The sequence below is a fragment of the Tamandua tetradactyla genome, chromosome 6, assembly GCF_023851605.1.
Source record: "Tamandua tetradactyla isolate mTamTet1 chromosome 6, mTamTet1.pri, whole genome shotgun sequence".
Taxonomy (NCBI): Eukaryota; Metazoa; Chordata; class Mammalia; order Pilosa; family Myrmecophagidae; genus Tamandua; species Tamandua tetradactyla.
This window is the reverse complement of record NC_135332.1, coordinates 160,043,659-160,064,884: the sequence shown is the minus strand read 5'-3', so window position 1 is coordinate 160,064,884 and position 21,226 is coordinate 160,043,659. Positions and strand designations below refer to the sequence as shown.

Here is a 21,226-nt window from a genome sequence, read left to right as displayed (position 1 = left end):
AGTATTCAGAAGGTTGAAATATAAGGACATGCATACAGAAGTTTTGGGAGTTGAAACTAAAAAGATAGATGGAAGAGTTGAGTGGAGCATTAAGGGCTATGCAGCTTTATTTTGTTGGTTCAAAAATTATTTTAACAAATATTTATGAAGTTCCTGCAATGTATCCAACAGTGTGCTAAAAACATGGGACACAGCAGTGAATAAGACAAAATACCTATTGTTAAGAGTTTACATTATCTAGGTGGGAGAGAGTAACACATCAATATAATAAGAATAATTAGCTGTGGCAGTAGTTGGGAGCTATAAGTACCCCAGAATATTCTTAAATCTAATTCATTCCTGTGAATGCAAACCTCTTGAAAATAGGACCTTTTGCTATTTATTTTTCAGGATGGGTCTTGATCCTTATAAACAGAATGAATACAAAGAGAGAAGGAGAGATAGTAGGAGAGAGAGAGAGAAAGCCATGGAAGCAAGAAGCTGAAGACAATGAAATGTGAAGGGAAGGGAGAGCCCATCAGGTGCCACCACTTGCCTTGCCATATGGTAGAGGAGCCAAGGACCATCAGCAGCTGGGCTTTAGGAAGAAAGCATCGCCTTGACAATGCCTTGATTTGGACATTTTCTTGGCCTCAAAACTGTAAGCTAATAAATCCCCATATTCAGGCCAAACCATTTTAGGGTATTTAGCCTAAGAAGCAAAACAACTGTCACAAAGGAAATGAAAACATTGTAAGAGGAATGGAAGTAATTTGGGATAGGAAGAGTGGCCAGAGAAATGCCCCAGGCAGAGGGAAGAGCAAGTTCAGAAACTTTGAGGAAAAAAATTTCTTAGGTGATAAATTATCATCAAATTCAAATACGATGAGCTATATCTCATATCTATCTCATGTCTCCAGAGAACCGTGCCATTGGCAAGAGGATGAACAGAAACATATTCTTAATTAGGCAGGACAAAAAAAGCTTTACCCAATTGAATTAAAATACTTTTAAATTATAAACTTCAAGTTCCTTGTTTACCTTATCATTGCTTCTCACCTGAGATGTGGGCATTTTTGGAAACACAATTTAAATGTTGAATGTTGTATGCATTTTTAGATCTTAAAGTTTGCATCAGATACTTGGAAAATTCTAAAAGATCATCTTATGTATGGCCATGTTTAAATGCTATTGAATGCTATGGGCGAATGTTGTCCATTTGACTTGGATTAACTTTGATTTCATGGAAATTGTTCATGAGAATGGTTACAACATGAACTTTGATAGTCTACATGACAGCAACTCAGAGTTCAATAGGTTCTTGGGTTTTACAGTCTTTCATATTTTTATACGAAGAAAATGCTGCTCCTCTTGTTGCCATTCTAAGCATTTGTTACTAGGTCTGGATGCTAAAAGAGAGTATTATTAGGAGATTTGGGGTTCTGAAGGGTTGTTTCTGATAGCAGTTTAGACTTTGCCTCTGTGTTTCAAATTGGGTTTAGATTCAATTTATGTTCATGGCCATGCATCTCTGGAGGGAGACATAACAAAAGACAAGTAGATGTACTAAAGGAATATTAGGGGCAAGATGTGCTATCTATGGAAACATTTTTAAATTCCCAGGTTCACCAGAGATTTTCATTGCGAGAATTTACTTACCACCTTCTCAGAAGTTTCTCTCACAATGAGAGCATTTCTTTTCCCTACCCCAAGGAGTTCTTTGTCATTTTAAAATTCATCTGCTTTAAACAACATTTACCATGTTGTGTCCCCAGACGTGTGCTGCTTTTGATTTTATGACTAACCTCTCTTCCATCACTTGGCATTTGCCCGTGAATTTATGCTCATAACTAAAACCTGAGACAAAGATCTGACAGATTTTCCCCACAGCATCATCCTATTCTAAATAAAACAAGTGATGGTTTCCCATATGTTTTATGAAGTGGCACACAAGCTGTTTAATTACAGTATGTCTTAGTTTGAAAATTTGAGACTAAAGAAAGAAAATGCTTTCATTTTCTCAAGCAAAGAAATTCCCCAGAATTTCTGTGGTACCCTCATAGTCTAACAGCAGAGAAAGATGTATTCCTGTTTCCTTGTATTATCACAGAAAGACAAAGAAAAGGAATAAAGCCTGAGGTGTAGGAAACCATAATGAGTGGGCAAAGCAGCAGCAGCATGTTAACTCCTGCATGTCAACAGTTCATGTAAATTTATTTTGACCACAGCCAAACTTTTTTTCTCCTCTACTCTCACTCCAAGGGCAAGTTATAAATCTAGCCTCAGCACCTTAACTCTGTATTATCCTGCAAGCACTTTATCAATAGAATGTAGACAAATCTGTACTTGTGTTTTATGAGTTGGTTGAGTTTACATTGTCATAAAAGAATTGTAGTAACTGATAGTTTAAAATATTTGCTTTGGAAATAGCAGAGAGTATGAAAAAGCTAAGCTTTCACTAACAGCTGGAGAGGACAAAGGGAGTATGAGTCAAAAAGGCAGTTTGCTGTGTTCCACACTCTTTACTATTCCTTACATTTCCCATACATTTTCAGTCTGAAAGTGAGGTGCCTGGCAACAGGGTGGAACTTGTGATCTAAGATGGAAAAGAAAGCACTGCATGAACCTCTTTGCTAGTCAGTGATGATTTTGAATTAATCTTCAAAGAATTTTTATTAGATAAAGAAAATAATTAACTTTCTCTTTCTTGGTCTAGTAAATGGCTTTTTCAAAGGAAGCAAATGTTGAATTCAAGTGGCCAAATAGGAATCAGCCTTTATATTTTATTTGAATAATAAAGACAATGATACTTAGAGCTGCACTGCCAGTAAGGCAGCCGCTACCCACATGTGGCTATTATGCATTTGAAATATAATTAGTCCAAACTGAAATTTGCTCTAAGTATAAAACAGAGACTTATGACAAAACAAAGAATACAAAATATCTCACTAAAGGTTTTATGTTGATTAACTGTTGAAATGTATTGTGGATGCATTGGGTTGGATAAAATATTAAAATTAATTTCATCTGTTACTTTCTATTTTTTTAATGCAGCTACTGGGAAATTAAAATTTCATGTTGCATTTGGATTTCGCCTTATATTGTCATTGGTTTACAGGTTAGCTTGCCATCTTTATGTAATTTAAAAGAGGTAATGAGAATATTAACAATAGAAGTTAATATTATGAAGCACTTATTAAGGGTCACCTACTCTACTAGGCACCCTCATTCCTTCAAAAACCCAGTGAATCATGTATCATTATCCCCGTTTTACACATAAAGAAACTGAGGCTTGAAGAATTTTAAGTAACTTTACCCAAGATAACACAGCTAGGATATGACTACAACCCAGATTTCAATTGAAGTTAAGTTGACTATAGCACTTGCCTATTAACTGTTTAGGGTCAAAATATAATTATTTTATTGAATGTGTGTTTTCTGCATGTGTATTTGTCCTTTGTAGTTTATTTTTAATTTGTAGACAGTAAAATCTACTCTTTTTTTTGGTTTCCAGTTAATGCATAGTAATGTAACAGTATTCATAAACATCACTTGCCGAAATTCCCTTGAGCTGTCTCCTTAAAAACAACCTTTCCTTTGAGCTAATCCTGGCAATCACTGACCCCTATCCCTATGATTTGCCTTTTCCAGAATGTGTAATAAAAGGGGATTTATTTAGTTAACTTACAGTTCTTCAGAGGAAAGGCAGCTAACTTTCAACTGAGGTTCTTTCCTGTGTGGGAAGGCACAGGGCGATCTCTGCTGGCCTTCTCTCCAGGCCTCTAGTTCCAACATCTTTCCCTGGGATAATTCCTTTCTGCATCTTCAAGGCCTGGGCTGAGCTGCAACTGCTGAGATGAGATACACTGAGCCGCTTGGGCTATACCACATTGAGCGCTCTCATTTAAGCACCAGCCAATTAAATCAAATATCATCCATTGCAGCAGACACGCCTCCTAGCCAACTGCAGATGTAATCAGCAACAGATAAGGTTCATGTACCATTGGCTCATGTCCACAGCAGCAGAACTAGGTGCCTTCACCTGGCCAAGTTGACACCTGAATCTAACTACCACGTAGCTTTTACATAGCTTTTTTTTTTTTTTGCTTTTTTAGCATGGGCAGGCACCAGGAATTGAACCCCATTCTCTGGCATGGCAGAGAACCTGCTTGCTGAGCCACCATGGCCAGCCCTACATGGCATTTTTGTTGTTGAATATTATTCCATTGCATGTGGCACATGGGTATGGCACAATTTGCTTGTTCATTAACCAGTTGAAAGACATTACGGTTATTTCCAGCTTTGGGTGACTATAAACAAAGCTGCTATATACATATTTGTGTACTGCATAGGTTTTATGTATGAACATGCATTTTCATTTATCTTAGGTAAATACCTAGGAGGAGGTTTGCTAGGTCTCATGGCAATTATAGATTTGACTATATAAGAAATTGCCAAACGACTCACCAAAGTGAAGGTGCAATTTTGCATCTCTACCAGCAATGCATAAGAAATCCAGTTACTCTGCTTCCTTATCAGTGCCTGGCATTGTCAGGAGTTTTGTCGGTGGTTTGGTGTTGTTGGTTTTGTATTGTTTTATGTATAGCAATATCTCACTGTGGTTTAATTTGCATTTCCTTAATGACTAATCCTGAGCATCTTTTCATGTGCTTATTGCTATTCATGTATCTTTGTAGATGAAGTATTTGTTCAGATCTTATGCACATCATTTATTGGTTTGTTGTTTTTATTATAAATTTTGAGGTTTCTTTATTCGTTATATAAGTCCTCTATCAGATACATGATTTGCAAATATTTCCTTACAGTCTGTGGCTTGTATTTTCATTCCCTTAATAGTGCCTCTCTCAGATCAAAAAGAAAAAAAAGAAAAGAAAAAAAAGTAATTCTGATGAAATTTACTTAATCAATTTTTCTCTTTTAAGCATGCTTTTGGTGTCATATCTAAGAATCTTTGCCTAGACCAAAGTAGCACAGATTTCCTCCAGTTTTCTTCTTAAAATATTATGATTTCAAAGTTTACATTTTAATTTTTCTTTTTATCTTATTCTTTTTTGCATATGTGTCCAATTATTCCAGTACCATATGGTGAAAGACTATTCTGTGTGCATTGCACCACTGTCAAAAAACAATTAATCGTATTTTTTTAAATGTATTGCTATACACTCCATTCCATTCCATTGGTTAATGTGTCTATCCTTTTGCCAGTATTACTCTATCCTAATTACTGGGCATTTATAGTGAATCTTGCTATCATATAGTATGACACTTCCAACATTTTTTCAATAGTCTTTTGGCTATTTTGTTTCCTTTCATGTTTTTAAATCCTACAAAAACAATTGTATCAGTGTTATGATTGGGATAGTGTTACATCTATAAATAGATTTGGGGATAATTAATTCCTTATAATATCAAATCTTCCTATCCATAAAAGGGTATATCTGTATACTTCTAGGTCTTTTAAAATTTCTTCCATCAGTATTTTGCAATTTTCAGCATACAGATCCTGCACATATTTTGCTATGTTTATGTCTATATCTAAATATTTTACTTTTTTGAGGTTGCAACATACAGTACTGTTTTAAATTGTGATTTGCAATTGTACATTGTATGTAGAAACCCAGTTGATTTTTGTATACTGACCTTGCATATTAGGATCTTGCTAAAATCATTTATTAGTTCTAGAATTTTTGTAGATTCCTTGAGACTTTCAAGGATATATGATCAGGACATCTCCAAATAGAGAAAAAAATATATTTCATCATTTCAATCCTTGTGCTTTGTTCTTGTTTTCTTGAAATTTTCACTAGTTAGGACTTCCAATACAGTGTCGAATCCGAGCGGACAGCCTTCCCTTGTTCCTGATCTTACAGGGAAAGCGTTAGTCTTTTCAACATTAAGTATGCTGTCTGCCTTAAGTATTTCTGTAGATATCTTATATTAGGTTAAGGAAGTTCCTTTATATTCCTACTTTGCTGAAAGTTTATTTTTAAATCAAGAATGGATGTTTAAGTTTTCAAGTGTTTTCCTGCATCTATTGATATGATTATATGATTTTTCTTCTTTGAGCAGTTGGTATGGTGAAGTATTGATTGATTTTGAAATGTCGGACCAGCTAGAATACCTAGGAGAGAGGCCACTTGGTCATGCTATTTTAGCCCTTTCATATATCGCTGGGTTCAACTTGATAATGGCTTGGTTTTGATTTCTGCATCAATGCTCATGAGAGATATTAGTCTGTTGTTTCCTCATATTTCTTTGTTTGCTTTGGTATCAAGATAATGCTGGCCTCAAAAAACTAGTTGTGAAGTGTTCCCCTTTCTATTTTCTGAAAAATGTTTTTTTAATTGTATTATTTTTTCTTTTAATGTAGGTTATAGACTTTTTATGCAATCTGAAAATCTGCTTGTTAATTGGCATGTTATAGACCATTTACATTTATTGAATTGGTATGGTTGGATTTAGGACTACAATATTTATTATTTTCTATTTGTCCTCTCTGATTTTTGTTTCTCTGTTTCCACTTTCCTGCCTTCCTTTAGATTACGTGATTATTTTTAAATGTTCTTTTTAATTTATACATTTGTTTGTTGACTATAACTCTGTTTTAGCTTTCTAGTAATTGTTCAAATAATTCTAATACACATACCTAAGATTTTCATGATATACTAAGATTTAATATTGTATCACTACATAAAACGTAGAAGCCTTATAATCACAGGTTACTTTACGTAGACCCTTTCTGTTAAAACTTTCATATATATTTTACCTATGTTTAATGAAAATGCCACCAATGTTAAAATTTTTCTTTCACCAATAATATATAGTCTTAAAATTAAGAGAAAAAAAATAAGAGAAGATAATCGTCTATTATATGGACCTAGATATTTACTATTCCTGTGGCTTTTCCTTCATTTCTAAAGCCCTTGTGCTTCTACTGGTATCGTTTGCTTTAAACCTGAAAAATTCCTGTAGCATTTCTTTTACAGCAGATTTGCTCATGATACAATAAAACCTATTTGACAATCATAGAGAGCAGAAGGAAACTATAAAAGTATTTTTTATATCAGCATTTTAAATATTGAGGCCATTCAATAAAGATTTGTGAGACACAGGGCAGCATTTAGTGCCCTCTCAGGGAAGTATATCTATTTAAGCCACACTAGTTACCCATTCATTGCACAAATATGTACTGAGTATATAGATACTATGTGTCAAGTGCTATACTAGGCCTTGGGTACATAAAGGTGAACTGAAATAACTATTGTCCTGTTGTAGCTTACAGACAAGTGGTTGATTAACTGAACTGATTAAAAACACTCCTGTTGGTCTGGATTGTTCTGAAGGAAAGAAGTCTGCCAGGGAGGGGATAATGTGAGAAAAAAAATTCTAGCATAAGGATGTATTTGAAAAAATAACTGGTTACATAATCATGGAATATAGTTACGGAAAATAATAAAAGTGATTAAACACTAATGGTCGAGAAAGAACAGTACAAAAAGGCATATAAACATAATCCCTACTTGATTCTCTGAAGCAAATGATATTCAATGGGCCATAAGGATGTAAAAACTGATTATACTTTACCTAAAATATTGTTGTAAGTATAACATAATAGGGAGAAATGTGGGGTTGATTTAAGAGAGCTAAATTCTTTTCTATCAAAAAAGGAAGTCAAAAGATAAAATTGTAACTCATAAATTAGGAAACAATAAATAAAAACATTTGGAAATCTGGCGATAAATACCAGAAGAAAATTTCTCAACAGTTCAACGTTTCATTGCGTCTTACAGAGAGGACTAAATAGAGGAGAGGTATTACTTTTCATAATAAGCCTTTGGAAACAAATTGATTTTTAAATGCTTGCACATATTATTTTGATTACAACTAAAATAGTATTAAATTATGCAGTCTTCCTTAGACCTTTTTCTTCAAAGCAGCATTAAATATGTAAATGTACGCATGTTGAGCAGAAATGCAGAGAACGATTTATAAGCTGTTTTCAGCGTATTTCAAGTGGTATTTCCCCTGTCCTGTATCTCGGGCTTCTTATCAATTCAGTCATTTATAATAAAAATAGAAGTAGGGCTGTAGACTTCAATGGCCTTTATATCTGTCAAGTGCTTGACAATTATAAATTCATATCCTAGAAGGAGAGGTGATATGCAGAAGATCATAAATATTAGAGGTGATATAAGTATGTGTTTGTCCTAATACTATAGAGAGTCCTTGACATGGAAAATGGAATAGTCAATAGTTCTAAGACTCTTTCTACATAGATTGCAGATTAGCTCATTATTTCCAAGAGAAATATTTTTGAAGTATAGGGAGCAACTTTATCGTCCCTCATTATAACTTTGATGATAACTCATGGTAATGAATCAATGTCCAAAATTACAGGAAAAAATTATATATATACATAAGCAGATTTGAAAGCTATCCTACATTTTCCTATTTAACCAAGCCCAGGAGAATGATTCCTATTTAAAAAGTTCTTAAAATGATGCAATGGGAAACAAAGAAACCTGGTGTGCTGGTGTGAAAAGATATATGTACCCTAGAAAAGCCATGTTTTAATCCTAATCAACCTTGTTAGAGCAATGGTTTCTGCTAATTCCTAGTCAATACTATAGGTTGGAAACTTGATCAGGTTATCTTCACAGAGATGTGACTCAATCAATGTGGGTATTAAACTTGATTAGATAAAGATGTGTCTCCACCCATTCTATGTGAGTCTTGATTAGTTTACTGGGATCCTATAAAAGAGGAGACATTTTTGGAGAGAATACCTTTTGAGAATGACGAGAAAGCCACAGTAGAGCCAAGCAGAGCCATGTGGCCGAGAAAACCAGAGTCCACCAGCCAGCGACTTTTGAAGGTCTTGAGAGCGCAGAGAAGGATGACAGAATGCCACAGAACCATGAAGCAGAGAATCCACCAGCAAGTGACTTTTGGAGGTGAAGAAGGAAAATGCCTCCCAGGGAGCTTCATGAAACAAGAAGCCAGAAGAGAAAGTTAGCAGACTTTGCCATGTGCCCTTCCAGCTGAGAGAGAAACCCTGAATGTCATCAGCCTTCTTGAACCTAGGTATCTTTCCCTGGATGCCTTAGATTGGACATTTCTATAGACATGTTTTAACAGGGACATGTTCTTGGCCTTAGAACTATAAACTAGCAACTTATGAAATTCCACTCTTTAAAAGCCATTCTGTTTTTGGTATATCACATTCTGGCAGCTAGCAAACTAGAACTTCTGGGTATAGAAAAAAAGGAAATATCTAAACACAGAAAGTGATCTTGGACTATTTATTGAAGAAGAACTTTTAAAAAAACATGAAATAGTTTAATGTTGCAAATAAGTCTTCTTGTATGAACCCCCAATTCAAATCCTGTATCTGCCTTAAGCAAGTTACTTTAATTCACTTAGCCTCAATTTTCTTATCTGTAAAACAGGCAATTACATGAAATAATGCCTATAAATTATGTGCTGGCCGATGCAGTCATTATTGACGCATGTCTTTGTTGCGTGCTCAGTGCAATTTTCAGCACTAATGAAAACTGCCATCCTTGCTCATCCCATTTGTACTGGGTACTTTACATGACAGTCACTAATCCTTAGGGAACCCTCTGGGATAAAATTTAAAGCCAGAAATGCCTGATTCCAAAGTCTAGGCTGTTTAGATGATTATCTCACTGAGAATGTTGTCGTATTTAAGTCAATAGATTGGAATTATTCAAAAGAGTACTGCATTCAAAAGAGCTATGGAAATGAAGAGCAAGCTTCTGACTGTGTTTGATATTATTAACAGGACAATTGTAAATCTGTGTCCCTTCAAACTAATTAAAGCAGGTTCTGTCTAATTAAAAAGAAAAACCAAGACCAATACATTCAACTCTATATGGAAATTACTTATCTGAGCATTAACATAAAAATTAAGGTTTCTAATAAGACTTATTAGCGGTTATATGCAACACAGGTATTTAAGGCTTTTGACAGCAAAGTAATTTACATACATTTAAAAATAATCCTCATTTTTTTCGCTGTTAAGGTAAGTAGCAATTATTTTTCAAATACTGACACAAAGGAAAGGTAAGAAAAAATCTGTGTATCACTCAATAGATCTCAAATTTTATTTTTAATTTGTGAGCATTTGCTGTGTTTGATGAGGATTATAATAAACTATACCTCTATTTTAAGTAAAGAAATGATAGTGAGTAACTATAGCACTGTAAAATTTAATGTTATACACTGAGTTATAACAAGAATAGGGAAGAAGTAAACTAATCTGTGTGTTCCTTCTACAAGTGCAGAAATATCCAGTGGCACCCTGGCAAATATTTTCATAAAACAACAGCTACTTTCATCAAGTAAATCATTGCTTTCACATTCTAGTGAATGTAAGGTGGTGAACAATCACATTTAAAAAGTGATAAACCCATCTGTCATGGTCAGGTTCATGTGTCAACTTGGCCAGGTGGTGGTACCTATTTGTCTGGTTGGGCAAGTGCTGGCCTGTCTGTTGCAATGAGGACATTTCATAGAATTAAATCATGATCACGTCAGCTGCATCCACAGCTAATTCCATTTTTAATCAGCCAAGGGGAGTGTCTTCTGCAATGAGTGATGCTTAACCTAACCACTTTTAAGGAGTATTTAAGGGGTGACAGGCTCCCTTCCTGCTTTAGCTGGTGAGCTTCTCCTGTGGAATTCATCCAGACCCTCCATCAGAATCATCAGCTTCACAGCCTGCCCTAAAAGTTTTAGACTCTGCATTCCCACAGTTACGTGAGACACTTTTATAAATTTATATTTACGAGTGTTTCCTGTTGATTCTGTTTCTCTGGAGAACCCTAACTAATACATCATCAGATTCCTTATCTAGTTCTTAATATATGACATAATGTCAGCAATTCCCTCTGGATATTTGTGATACCGGCACTGCCCTGAATTGAAAACTCAAACTATAGGAGGCAAAAAATATCAGTATGTAGTTATTTAATAGTTTTATTTGAAAACTCATCACATGGTTTCCATGAGTTTTAGGATGAATTAGAAAGATGAAAAGAAAAGTGAAAGAAAGGATGTTGCCTCTCCCTCCTGAGCCAGATTCTGTTCACCTGATTTGCAAAGTTGTACTTTAATGCATCTGTGATGAGCAAATAGCAGTTTAAGAGCATTAAATAGCTGCAGGATTCTCCTATCAGTAGTTTCTTTAACAATAAGATTTAAATTCATTGTCTCTGAATAGTGAATGCTATTACAAATTGGATATAACAGCTGTCATTTTGTTCGTCTTGTCTTTGTGAGATATAAAGTTTTAATTTTATGTTGAAAAGACAGTAATTACTCATTTGGTTCATTAGATATAAAAAGAAATACAGGAACTAGTGAAATTGGGTACAAAAGACAATGGTGGAAATAATCTTAATTTGTTCACCTATTCCACAGATATTTAATGAGCACCTACTATGTGTGCGAGACTGTGCAAGACACTTTGGATAAAATGGTGAACAAAGACACAGGCCCAACTCTCACTACAGCCTAGCGAAGAAGAGGGGCATACCTCACATGGTTACACAAAGAAATGTGAAATCAGAAGAGTGAAATGTTACAGAATAGAGAAGGTATGTGATTATATAACAGCAAGTTTTGATGTCTTATGGATGTCAGAGAAAGTTTCCACTGAAGAAGTGAGGACAACATTGAGATTTGAAGGATGATGAGGAATTAAGCAGATGTTGGAAGGAAAGCATTTGGGGAAGAACAAAGACTATGTACAAGAGCCCATTTTGACTCACCCCGATCCATGTGAAAAACTCAGTGAAGTTCAGCGGGCCTGAGGCAGAAACTGGGGAAGGAATATTTAGTACAATTCTATTATATATAATTCATGGAGAAAGCTCTGTGGGAAATGTTGCTTCCAGCTATGATGGAGTAACAAGGACTAGATAGTCCTTCTAGCCATTCAATAGGGAATGTAGTATAGCAATCACTGAAGGAAGAGAACAGACAAGGTAAGTTCTATAATTGCCCCAATTTACTGCTTGGAGAACTTCCAAGTCACAGTGCATGCAGGGGGAACTGAAACAGAGCCCAGCAGCATCCCTCTGTTAAACAGACAGAGTTAAGGAGTTAGGGAAAGCAGAGTGGCTAGAATTTGTAGAGCAGAGTACCAAAGAAAAGAAAGCTGCACAGAGATCATTTGAAAATCTGTAAAAGTCTGAACAACCTACCTAACTCGACTACCAGAAGGGACCAAACAGTGCAACATTCAGTGCTCACACAGACACAGCAAAGCTTAATGTTCTCACTAGCCATAGTAATGAAAACTTGGTGAAACACTTAGCGTCAGGCAATGAACACAGAAGGGCATCGCTACTGTGAAGGTGGGAAAATAATCTAAGAAAAACTGCCCTGTTTCCGTTTAACAAAATCAAGACTCTAGAGGATCAAATTATTTACAAGTAACTTAAATATATCCCATCCAAAGTTCAAAAATATGTTTTAAAAGGACACTGCCAAGGGTGGTGTGTTAGTGGCTCAGTGGTGTGTTAGTGGCTCAGTGGTAGAATTCTCACCTGCCATGATTCCTGGTGCCTGCCCATGCAAAAAAAAGAAGACACTGCCAAATCTTCTCCCAGACCCATTTCCTCTGTGAAATAAAAGCTTTAATCTGCAGCTAGAATGACAATAAAAGACGTAACTTGAGGGTTTTGGTGAAAATCCACTGCAACTGGGATTAGGGAATGGCAGCCACCATTGAAACACCATCCAGACCTTTCTTACATGCCCAAGGAAAAATAAAAAGTCTTGATCTTCAGAGGGAAGGGAATCAAAACTATAGACAAGGAACTGATGGAATCCCACCACAGCTAGAGAGGAAGAATGGGAGAACAAGAAGCTCTGACATTGGGGGAGGCCTACTGATCCATGCCAGGCACATCACTATATCCAGAGGAGGGGCCAGAATATTTGTCAAGACCACATCTCCAAGACTCAGCTTCATCGCCCTGTGTATGACTGGGATTAAATCAGAGCATCAGAGGTCAATCTCCTCACTCATTTTCCATCACCACACTAACAAACCAAGTAAAAATAGCAGTGGAATAGAGTTGGGCAAGCTACATAAAGGGGAGAAAGATCCAAGCTGTGCAGGGAACTCACACAAGAAATCAATAGAGGAATGTGAACCTTAGGTGCACTAATGCTAACCAGAGCAACAACAAACTTCAACCGTAGCCCGTCACTGCACTAGACTAACACAAATCTCCATTATAATGTCCTAGTAAAAGGAAAAGCAAACCATTTCAAGAATAAAACAAAATATATTGTATCTAGTGCCCTATACAATATATACAGTATTCAACAAAAAATTATGAGGCTTACAAAAGAGCAAGTAAAAGCATAATCTGAAGAGAAAAAAAAAATCATCAAAACCAGACTAAAATATGATAACATTTGTTGAAATTCTCAGGCAGAGAACTTAATTTAACTGTAATCAATATGTAAAGTATCTAATGAAAAAGGTGGACTACATGCAATTATCAGCAATGTAATTTTAGCAGAGGCAAACAACTTACAAAAAATCAAATGAAAATCCTAGAACTAAAAATCACAGGAAGAGAAATGATGAATACCTTCAACCAAGTCATCACTAGACTCAACAAAGCTGCTGAAAGAATCAGTAATTTGGAAAATAGAACCATAGAGGTTGAAATGCAAACAGGAAAAAGAGAGTGAGACAAAAACATAAAAATCATCCAGGAATTGTGGAAAAATATCAAAATGTTTAATGTACGTGCAATTGGAATTGCAGAAAGAGAATAAAGAGATAATGGGAATAGAGAAATATTTGAAGAAATAATGACTACGGATTTTCCAAAATTATTGACTCTGCACTATAAGCCAAGAAGCTCAGATAACACCAAGCAGGGTAAATGCTGCAATATTACCTCTAGGCATGTATATTCTTACTGTTGTAAATCAAAGGGAGAGAAAAGCTTGAAGGCAGTCAAAAGAAGGAAGAGGGAGAGGTTACTTAAACAAGAATAAGAATTAGAACAAATTTGTATTAGAACCATGCAAGCAAGAATAAAATGGAATGACACCTCTAAGTCACTGAAAGAAAAGAACAGAACAAAAACAAAACAAAACAAAAACACTGTCAAACCTGAATTCTACATTCAGTGGAAATATCCTTCTAAATCAAGGAGAAATAAAAACTCATTGGGCAAGCAAAAACTGAGGGAATTCATTTGCCAGAAGACCTACAGTACAAGAAATGTTAAAGAAGCTCTTCTTGCATAAGGTTTATCTTATGGCTAGAAACTTAGATCTACATAAAAAAAAATCAGAAATGGAATAAATGATGATAAAATACTTTTTCTTATTTTATAATTGCTCTAAAATAATTTACCACTTAAAGGAATAACAGTAGAAATATATTTTATGTTTATAGCACATGTTATGCTGAAATATATGACAATGGTGGAACAATGGATGGGAAGGAGAAGTTGGAAATATACCATAGAAGGTTTATATATTACAGGTGGCATGATATAAAATTATTTGAAGGTGGCTTCAGAGTATTTTGAAAAGGACATTGTAAACCTGATGGCAGCCACTAAAAATGATTTTAACATAATATATAAATAGCACATTGAGAGAGAAGTATGCTCAAGCAAATCCAGGGGAGGCAGAAAAAAGGAGGAAAAGAAATAAAAAGTGGAAACTAAAAAACAGTTCACAAAATGGTAGACTTTAATTCAACATATCATTGATCATTTTTAAAATGAATGGTTTCAACACTTGTTAAAAGATAAAGATTTCAAGTCTGAATTATAAGAAACTCATTATAAATTTGAAAACTTAGGTTAAAGGTAAAAGAATGGAGGAAGCTATACCATGTCAACACTATCAAATAAAAACAACAACAAAAAATAACTGAAAAGCTATATTTACATCAAAAGGGTAGATTTCCACAAGGATTGAAAGGTTGGATGTCCTTAAGATGTCAGTTCTACCCAAATTGATCTACAGATTCAATACAATACCAACTTAATATTCCAAGTATTTTGAATACTTGGAAAAGCTAGTTGTCAAATTTACTAGGAAGGGAAAGAGAACTTGAGTAGCTAAAGTTATCCTAAAAAAAAAGAACAAAGTGGGAAGATGAACATTTCTGACTTTAAGGCTTACTAGAAAGTTACAGTGGCTGAAACATCATGGTACTGGCACAAAGAAAGAAGTGTCAAACAACGCAACTGAAAAATCAAGAGTGTAGAAATTGACCATCAAATGTATGGCCAATTTAACTACAACAAGGCCCCCAATTCCATTGAAATGGGACAGGATAGTCTTTTCAATAAATGAGCTTAGAAGAACTGGATATCAATAGTCAAAAGAATGAAAGAGAATCCCAAATCATACATGTATACAAAAATTAACTCAGAATGGATCAAAGGCCTGAAAATAAGAGCCAGTACCATAAAACTCCTAGAAGAAAATATAGGGAAACATCTTCAAGACCTGGTGATAGGAGGTAGCTTCTTGAACTTTACACCTAAAGCACAAGCTGTGAAAGAAAAAAATTAATAAATGGGAACTTCTCAGAATCAAAAGCTTCTGTGCCTCGAAGGAGTTTGTAAAAAAAAAAAAAAAAAAAAAGGTGAAGAAGCAGCGAACTCAGTGGGAGAAAATATTTGGTCATATAGTGGATAAAGGTTTGATATTCTGTGTATACAAAAAAAATTATACAACTTTACAGCAAATGAACAGCCCAACTACAAAATGGGCAAATGATATGAATAGACATTTTTCTGAAGAGTAAATACAAATGACTAAATTGAGGAGATGCTCATCTTCATTAGCTATAAGGGAAATGCAAATCAAAACTACGAGGTATCGTCTCACACTTATAAGAATGGCTACTATTAAACAAACATGAAACTACAAATACTGGAGAGGATGTTGAGAAGTTGAATGCTGGTGGGAGTGTATAATGGTACAGCTGCTGTGGAAGACAGTTTGGTAGTTCCTCACAAAAAAATAAATATCAAGGTGCCCTATGACCCAGTAATATCAATATTAGGTAGATATATAGCCAGAAGAGCTAAAGCAGTGATATGAACAGAAATTGTACACCAATGTTCATAGTGGCACTAATCATAATTGCCAAAAGACGGAAAATCCAAATTCCCATCAATTGACGAGTGGATAAAATATAGTATATACACACAATGGAATATTATACAGCAGTAAGACAAAATAAGGGTCCTGAAGAATATGAGAACATGGATGAACCTAGAGGATATAATGCTGAGAGAAATAAGCCAGACACAAAAGGACAGATATGGTGCAATTTCACTATTATGACTCAGGTAAAGAGAGCAAACTCCAAATAATACGTCCCAAGAAGAAAATCTGTACACATAGCAATGAACTGCTGTTAGTATATGTAAATGATTTCATAAGCAATGGTTTTCATACGTTTCACACTTTTAGCATTGACCATTCATAATAAAGATTCTATAGGGCAATGGTGGCTCAGTGGCAGACTTCCCTCCTGCCATGCCAGAGGCCCGGGTTTGATTCCCAGTGCCTGCCCATGTCAAAAACAAAAGAGTAAGATTCTATAAAAGGGAAAAAAAAATCACAATAAATCTAAGTCCATGTGCAAATAAGACTATGTAAAAGAAATAGATTTCTTAACAAGGAGTATTACCAGACTAAAAAAGTTACATTACATAATTATAAAAATCAATTATTCAGGAAAATAAAATGAAACTATTTATGGGCCTAACAAGCTTCAAAATTCATGAGGCAAAAAATAGGGGAGTCACATATGATAGAAGAAATAGGTAAATTCACAATTATAGTTGGAGACTTCAACACTCTGTCTGTAATCAATAGAAAAAAGGTAGAAAATCAGTAAGGATACAGATGACCTAAACACCTCTTCCAACCACCGTGACCTAGTGGATATTTATGGAGCCCTCCATCGAACAGCAGCAGAGTACACATTTTTCTCAAATGCACATGGAACATGAACCAAGAAACATCATATTCTTGGCCATAAAGCAAGCCATAACATATTATTAAAAATAGAAATCGTACTAAAAACATTCTCATACCAACATGCAGTTAAAGTAGAAATCAATATAGAAAGATGACTGGAAACCCCATAAAATATTTTGAAATTCAACAACAAATTGTTAAAGAGGTCAAAGGCAAAGTCACAACTGAATTTAACAGATATTTTGCACTAAATGAAATTGGAAAACAACAAATGAGAATTTTGGAAATGCAGCTAAAGCAGTGCTTAAAGGGAATTTTATAGAATTGAATCCTTTACTAGAAGAAAAGAAAGATCTCAAATCTTTCCTGTGCAAGCAGTTTTTTAATCTAAAGAAAGCAAACTTATCTTCCATCTTACAAATTTACAGATCGAAGAGCAAATTAAAACTAAAGAAGCAGAAGAGAGGAAATAATAAAGCTTAGTGCTTTAATCAATGCAAGTGAAAACAGTATTACATTAGAGAAAACCAATGAAAATGAAAGTTGAGTTTTTAAAAGATCAACAAATCTGATAAACCTCTAGCCATTTTCTTAAGAACAAAAAGGAGGCGACATCACTACTGACTCCAGAGACTTTAAAACCATAAAAGAATACTTTAGTATGAAGCATAAAACCATAAAAGACTACTTCAGTATGAAAAACAGTATGATCAAATATTCAACAACTTGTGATAAAATGGATTTATCCCTTGAAAGGCACAGGCTACCAGAATTCACTCAAGAAGAATTAACCTAAATTGTTACATGTCTAATAAAATAATTGAATTAAAAGTTAAAAACGTTCAAAATGAGCAAATTCCCTGCTCAGGTGGTTTCACAAGAATTCTACCAAATACTCAAGGATGAAATAATACTAATACTGCTGATTTCTTCCAGAAAATAAGTAAAGAGGAAATACTTCCAATTTGTTTTACAAGGTAAACATTACCCTAATATCAAAACCAGACAAAGCACAAGAAAAGAAAACTACAAGAAGATCATACGTGAAAATAGATGCAATAATCCCCATGAGTATATTAGAAAATCAAATCCAGAAAAATATAAAATGTGAATTTTATAAAAGTAATGCCAGACTGGCTCAACTTTTAAAAAGCAAACAATGTAATTTACTTCATTGATATACTAAACAAAAAAATCGCATGGCCATCTCAATAGATACAGAAAAAGCATTTCACAAATTCACATACATTCATGATTAAAAAATAAAACGAAACATCTCTCAGCAAATCAGAATAAAAGAGCCATTTATCACCCTAAGAAATGAAACTACAAAAAATTACAGCCATCATCATTCTTAAGGTCTGAAGTGAAGCAAGGATGTCCCCTCTTACCTCTTCTAGCCAACTTTATGCCAGAAATCTTAACAAGTGTAATAATGCAAGAAGCAGAAATAAAATTTGTACAGATTGGATAGGAAAAAAGAAAACTGCCTCTAACTGCAAAAGGCATGATAGTCTATTTTGAAAATCCCAAGGAATCTAGTGAAAAGTTCTTGAAACTAATAGATGAGTTTAGCAAGCTTATAAAATAAAACCTCAGTACATGTCAATCTATTTCTGTAGATAAGCAATGAACAATTTGAATTTGAAGTGTAAATATCATTACCATTTAAAACAGCACAAAATAGAAGTGTTTATGCATATATATGAGGGAATATGTGCAGAATCTGTATGCTACAAACCATAAAAATGATAAAAGAAAATTTTAAAAGATTTAAATACATGGATAGATAAATCATTTTCAGAGATTGGAAGGCTCCATATTGTTAATAGGCCAATTTCCCCCATTTTGATAAATATGTTCAACACAATCCCAATCAAAATCCAAGGAAAGTTTTATGTAGACATCAACAAGATTATTTACATATTTATTTGGAAAGGATGAAAAACTAGAATAGCCAAAACAATTCTGAAAAAGAAGGAAAAATTGGAGAACTCATATTTGCCGGTTTCAAGACTGCTATAAATCTGCAATAACAAAGAAAGTGTGGTATCAGTGAAAGGACAGATATATAGGTGGATGGGACAGAATATAGAGCCTAGGAAGACACCCACAAAAATAGAGTCAACCGATTTTTACAAAGGCTGAAAAGCAATTATAATGTAAAACAGGATAGTCTTTAACAAATGATGCTGGAACAATTGGGAGCCAGGTTTTCTTTAAAAAGGGGAACGTCAACATATGTGTCACATAGCACATGAAAATTAACTCAGATGGATTATAAACCTAAATATAGAACTTAAAACTACAAAACTTTCTAGGAGAAAATCTTTTTGAGCTAGAATGAGGTAAGGAGGTTATAGATATGATACCAAAGCACAATCTAAAAAGAAAATATGATAAACTGAACTTAATCAAAATAAAGTCTTTTGCTCTTCAAAAGACAGTGTTAAACAAATGAAAATTCAAGGCTCTGAATGTGAAAAAATATTTGCAAATTCCATTCCTAACACAATATCATATATAGTATATTTCAAGAACTCTCAAAACTGACAAGTTAAAAATAACAACCAAATATATTTTTAATAGGCAAAAGATCTGAACAGACCTTTTTCCAAAGAAGATACATTGATGGTCGCCAAGCAGATGAAAAGGTACTCAACATTATTTGTAATTAGGGAAATACATTTATACAGTTACTAGAATTGCTAAAAATTTTCTAGCACCAAATGCTGACAAAGATACAGACAAAAGCAATTTTTATTCTTTCTTGCTGGTAGGAATGCAAAATGGTATTTCAACCTTGGAAAACTGGCAGGTGCTTATAAAGTAAAACACATTCTTGTCATTGGCCCAGAAGTTCTAGTCCTCAGTCTATCTCCAAATGAATTTAAAGATTATGGCCACACTGGGGTACAAGGGTAGTTCAGCAGTAGAATTCTCCCCTGCCATGCAGGAGACCCTGGTTTGATTCCTGACCCATGCACTTACCCTCCCCCCCAAAAAAATTCAACAAATGCTGCAATTATGGAATACTCACATGGGAAAAGAAAGAAATGTCACCCCACCATGCAGCATACAAAAAAAAAAAAAATTACGGCCACACTAAAGCCTGTACACAAATATTTATAGACGCTTTATTTGTCATTGCCAAAAACTTGAAGCAAGCAAAATGTCCTTCAAAAGGAAAACGGATTGACTCATATATCCATACAATGTAATACTAGTCAGCAGTAAAAAGGATAGGACTATTGATTCATGAAACAACTTGAATGAATCTTAAACACATTTTGCTAAGTCAAATATCAGCTCCTAAAAGCTACATATTATATGATTTGACATCCTGGAAAAATCAAGATTATAGGGATAGATAAATGTCAGTGGTTGAGATAAGGAATGCAGCTTTATTAAAAGAAGTTGAACAGGGAATTTTTAAGGTTCTGTATAGTACCGTGATGGCAGATGCACGACTCTATTCCTTTGTGAAAACACATGTAACTACACGACAAAGAGTAAATTTACTGCAAGGAAGTTTTTAAAATCAACTAAAAAATAGAAAAGAAAGGTCAGGTAATTATTTTAATACTGTTTTAGTTTGTTAAAGCTGCCAGAAATGAAATATTCCAGAAATGGGTTGACTTTTATAAAGGAAATTTATTAAGTTACAAGTTTATCATTTTAAGTTAATAAAAATATCCAAATTAAGGCATCCAGAAAAAGATACCTGGACTCGAAAAAGGGCCAATGATGTTTGGGGTATATCTGTTGGCTGGGAAGGCACATGGTGACATCTGATAGCTTTCTCTCCTGGTGTTCTAGTTTGCTAGCTGTTGGAATGCAATGCACCAGAGATGGGTTGGCTTTTAACAAAGGGGAATTTATTTCATTAAAAACATGTAGTTCTTCAGAGGAAAGGCAGCTAACTTTCAACTGAGGTTCTTTCTTACATGGGAAGGCACAGGGCAATCTTTACTTGCCTTTTCTCCAGCCCTCTGGATTCCAACAACTTTCTCCAGGGTGATTCCCTTTTGCATCTCCAAAGGCCTGGGCTGAGCTGTGAGTGCTGAGATGAAGTCCACCAAGCTGCTTGGGCTGTGCTACCTTGAGGTCTCTCATTTAAGCATCAGCCAATTAAATCAAACATCATTCATCATGCCTCCTAGCTGTCTGCATATATAATCAGTAACAGATGAGGTTCACATGCCATTGGCTC

At 34.7% G+C, this 21,226-nt stretch overlaps 1 long non-coding RNA gene across 1 annotated transcript in view; it reads left to right on the top strand.

Annotated features, from left to right (window-relative positions):
- LOC143686461 (uncharacterized) overlaps window positions 1-21,226 on the top strand; it is a 63,783-nt gene that overhangs the window by 27,651 nt on the left and 14,906 nt on the right. Inside the window, exon 3 of the long non-coding RNA XR_013177171.1 lies at window positions 11,446-11,621. This is a non-coding gene — a long non-coding RNA (uncharacterized LOC143686461). The remainder of the gene's footprint in view (window positions 1-11,445; window positions 11,622-21,226) is intronic.